Source organism: Callorhinus ursinus, unplaced genomic scaffold (genome assembly GCF_003265705.2).
Source record: "Callorhinus ursinus isolate GAN/ISIS: 27379988/994484 unplaced genomic scaffold, GSC_fseal_2.0 scaffold4, whole genome shotgun sequence".
Classification (NCBI taxonomy): Eukaryota; Metazoa; Chordata; class Mammalia; order Carnivora; family Otariidae; genus Callorhinus; species Callorhinus ursinus.
Window position 1 is genome coordinate 37,213,751 of NW_027397066.1, and position 4,953 is coordinate 37,218,703.

At 38.1% G+C, this 4,953-nt stretch overlaps 1 pseudogene; it reads left to right on the top strand.

Annotated features, from left to right (window-relative positions):
* The first annotated feature begins 2,684 nt into the window (after nucleotides 1–2,684).
* On the top strand, nucleotides 2,685–4,253 carry LOC112835797 (prostaglandin reductase 1 pseudogene; annotated as a pseudogene).
* The last annotated feature ends 700 nt before the right edge of the window (nucleotides 4,254–4,953 follow it).

The window sequence follows — 4,953 nt, forward strand, 5'->3', positions numbered from 1 at the left end:
AATACTCAGTCATTCTATCAGGTCGGCTATAGAGAGATGGCACACATGGTTAATGAGCCCATTGTTGCATCTCATGGTCTGAAGCAACCCATAAGGATATTATACCAAAACATGAGGCAGTATGTAAAACCTTTGGTGGTATTTTTCCTGGAGATATCATAGGCAAAGAAGATAGACTTATATTTGTAATATGAATCATTTTGGTTTGTTGGAATCATTATGCCCCTTAAGATGGAATATAATCAAGTCTCCAAATACCTGTCTTGAGAATTCAGCATCAGTCTCTCCCTATAACAAATGGGGCACTCAGCAGGGTAGTAGCTAGATTAGCCTTCATGTAAAAGGGCCATGTTGTTGGTTCCACATATTTCCTCCATCCCTACCACCATGGGTTAACTTAACGGATTAACTATGTAAGCATTTGAGTGGTTGAAGACAGAAGCTAGCTAAGTCATTATCTTCACTTGGTCACTGAAAGCATCCTCTGAAGTGGATAATTTTTGAGGGTAATTGGCATGAGACACAACTGGCAATCTTTGTGGCCTCTTCAACCTCATTACTCTATGCTTCCAGTTTTTAAATCTTCTTTATTCCCTGTCTCTGATGAACCAGACAGTCTATTTAATCACCAGAGTTTGGTGTATATTACTCATGTCTTTCTCCAGGTGGAACCCATAGCTTTGTCTATTGGAAGGATTTCCCTTCAACACTGTTTTTAGGGACCCTAGTGAGTGGGAGCTGTAATATGGTAGCAGTCTGTTTTTCACTACTGTAAATATCCATTTATGGTATAAGAATTAGGTGGAAATCATTTCCTTGTCTATCAATTGGTCATTGGAAATTGTTCCTTAGCCCATAAGTGTGAATTGAGAGAAAGGCTTTGTTGAATCAGTTAATAGGTGCCGTTGAGTCTGAACTATCTGTTAGAGCCCAATACAGAATGTAGTGCTTCACTTATACAATGTGATACTTCTATGCCTATCTAACTTTGTACTTCAGTGTTTCCAGTGATGGCTAGATAATGATGGGCAAGTCATGTCGCTATATCTTGTTCCATTGTCAATTTCTCAATCTTTACTAGGATATAGTACTAGGCCAAGAGCATTTTTTCCAAATAGTGCATAGTTGGCTATAGGAGGCATTTCTGTACTCCCAAACCTACAACTATCATGTTAGGATTTACAAAAAGCTTTACACATGATTCTTAATCAACAAAGATACATAAACTAATATTTTATTTGCTAAGCCATGTGGTAAAAAAGACAGGACAGCTTTTGCTACAGCATGAACCTGCCACAGAACTCTTTCATGCTTTGGATCTTACTTGAAACTGGCAGCCTCTGTGTCACCAAATAAATAGATTACAAGAATATTCCCAAGTATAGTATATGTTTGCAAATTCACTAAGCTCTTTGACTCTTTCATAATGGTAAAAGGTATGGGGTAGGGAGTGGGGGTGAGGAGCAACATCTTGTCTTTTACCTTGATGGTGATATCCCAGCATGACTCAGACCACTGGACTCAAAAACTTTACCAGTGTCTCATCTCAATCATCATAGAGTTTATTTTCTATATTCTGGCACATGTGTGTCTTACAAGGACATCTAGTGCCATAGGAAAGGTGAATGAGGGATGCCTGCCTGGCTCAGTAGGAAAAACATGCAACTCTTGATCTTGGGGTCATGAGTTCAAGCTCCATGTTGGGTATAGAGTTTACTTTTAAAGAAAGTTAAAAAAAAAAAAGAGGTGAATGATATAAAGGAAGTACTAAGAATGCAAGTGACTCTTAAATATGAAAAGATTTTCAACCTCCTTCATAAGAAGGAGGTATAATTAAAATTATACCTTGATACTATTTTTTATCTTTCAGATTATTAAAGAAAAAAAAGTATTCTTTAGAAAGAGGGAGAAACAGATTCACATATTGCTCAAGTATAAATGAGAAAAACATCTATGACAGTCAATTTAGCATATCTATCAGAATTTCAAATGTATGTGCCATTTGTCCTAGCAATTTCTTTTCTTAGAATTATCCTACAGATAATTATGCATTTGAGAAAAATGACATATGTAAAAAATTATTAAGCAGCACTTTGTTTATAATTAACAGATTGACGAGTGATTTAACAGTGGGTTGGTTAGATAATGCCGTTCAATGGATAGAAAAAAAATGATGTAGATCTTTACTGATATGGAATGATAACCCAAAATTTATTTTAAGTGGAAAAAGCAAGATACTGAACAATGTATAATGCATTCTACCATTTTTGTTTGCCTTTGTGTTTATGAAGAATCTCTGAAACCATATTTGAGACTTACTACTTTTTAAAAGTGGCTTCATCATGGGTGGGAAATAGAGTGTTTCTATGGCAAGGACATAAACACAACCTTTTCTTTTTTTACTATATACTTATTTATTCTTTTTGATGTTTTTACTATATATTTACTATATATGTACTATATATTATTCATTAAAAAATCAGAATAAATTCTACCTAATTCAGTTTAAATATTCACTCATATCTAATTCAAAGCTTCTCCTCTCCCTGTAGCTCAGATCTGAGCAGAGGTGTGAGGACTTGTAATAGGAAAGAGGGGAAAATCTGCTCTTCATTCTCCCCTTATTTTCTCCTACTTGCTGCTAGGTAAATAAAAATAAAAATAAATTGAAAGTGACAACCGCAACCATTCTGTCTAGGTAGTGGAACCTGCGGGCTGGGAAACTTCAGGATGGTTCATGCTAAGAGCTGGACCCTGAAGAAGCACTTTGAAGGCAGCCCTACTCATAGTAACTTTGAGTTAAAGACAGTTGAACTCCCATCCTTAAAAAATGGAGAGGTCCTGCTGGAAGCTTTGTTCCTTACTGTGGATCCTTATATGAGAGTGGCGGCCAAAAGATTGAAGGAGGGTGATATGATGATGGGGCAGCAAGTGGCCAGAGTTGTGGAAAGTAAAAACTCAGCCTTCCCAGCAGGAACTGTGGTAGTGGCTTTTTCAGGCTGGACGACGCACTCTATTTCTGATGGGAAAGATCTGGAAAAGCTACCCGCAGAATGGCCAGACACGTTACCGGTGTCTTTGGCTCTGGGAACAGTGGGCATGACAGGGCTAACAGCCTACTTTGGCCTACTTGACATCTGTGGTGTGAAGGGTGGAGAAACAGTGGTGGTTAATGCAGCAGCAGGAGCAGTGGGCTCTGTGGTGGGGCAGATAGCTAAGCTCAAGGGCTGCAAAGTTGTTGGAGCAGCAGGGTCCGACGAAAAGTTTGCCTACCTCAAAAAGCTTGGATATGATGTTGCCTTTAACTACAAAACAGTAGAGTCTTTGGACGAAACTTTGAAAAAAGCCTCTCCTGATGGTTATGATTGTTACTTCGATAATGTAGGTGGAGAGTTTTCAAACATTGTTATCCCCCAGATGAAGAAATTTGGAAGAATTGCTATATGTGGGGCCATCTCTACATATAATAGTACTTGCCCTCCTCCCCCAGGCCCACCCCCAGAGAATATTATCTATCAGCAGCTCCGCATGGAAGGGTTCATCGTCACCTGCTGGCAAGGAGAGGTCCGCCAGAAGGCTCTGAAAGACTTGCTGAAATGGGTCATAGAGGGTAAAATCCAGTACCATGAATACATCATCAAAGGATTTGAAAACATGCCAACTACATTCATGGGAATGCTGAAAGGAGATAATTTGGGAAAAACAATAGTGAAAGTATGAAAAAAATGACACACGGAATCTAGAAATCATTTGGATAATTATTTCTTTTTAACCATTTAGTAAAAATGTATACTACCTTCATCATCTAAGAAATAGTCATTGTGATGAGTTTGATCTCCCTAATAAAACACATGTAAGTGGTATGTAATTAGAACAGAGTGAAAATTTCATAGTGAACAATGGCCATTCACCTCACTCCCTACTACAGCTCTTGGGTTGTGGTGCAAAATAATGGTTTGGAGTCCAAAAGTTTACTGCTTCTGTGACTTTGGAGTTCTGATTTTTTTTTTTTTTTTCTGATCTGTAAAGTGAGGAGAGTAACATCTGCTTTATATACATATTATAAATTTATTTAAAACACCAGCATAGGGGCACCTGGGTGGCTCAGCTGGTTAAGCATCCGACTCTTGATTTCTGCTCAAGTCATGATCTCAGGATCTTATTCAGCCCCGCATCAGGCTCCATGCTTGGCAGGGAGTCTGCTTGGGACTCTCTCTTTCCCTCTCCCTCTCTCCTTTTCCTCTCACCATATATGTGCTCTCTCTCTAAAATAAAAAATCAATAAATCTTCAAAACAAAAAAAATAAAATAAATTGAAAGTCTTATGAGTTTTTGAAGAATGGGGAAATCCATATACTATTGCTGGAATTTAAGTTTGTTAAAATGGTGGGAAAACAGTTTGCCCATATCTGGTGAATTTTGATGAAATCTGGTAGAGTCAGTTCTTATTAGAGTTTGGACATTGTTGATCTGCTGCTCTTGCAGTTAAAACTCTGGCTGTCTCATTACTCAACATGGGCAATTACTTAAGCCATCTCCTTTGAGATGCCTCCTGTACTCAGTGTAAAACTAAGTGTTATAACAAATAAACCCTGGGATTTAAGTAGTGAAATAAAATATAATCTAATTTCTTGCTCATCTAATAATCTAATGGAGATATCTCATGTCAGTGGGGCTTGGGAATGAATGAGGAGTTTTGGTCTGTAGTCATTTAAAGGCTGTCAAAAGCTCTTCCCTCTTCAACATGCAAATTCTTAAGATTTCTTAGGCATCACTGTATAGTGACCACTGTACAGATGATCCAGTGGAAGAGGGGAAAACATGTAGCTTGCAGTATTGAAAAATGCTATGGGTCAGACCTGGAAGTGGAATGCACCACCACAACTCTATTTCAGACCTGAACTCAGTTTAATAGGCACATATTAATGCAAGTACAGCTGAGAAATGTGGTCC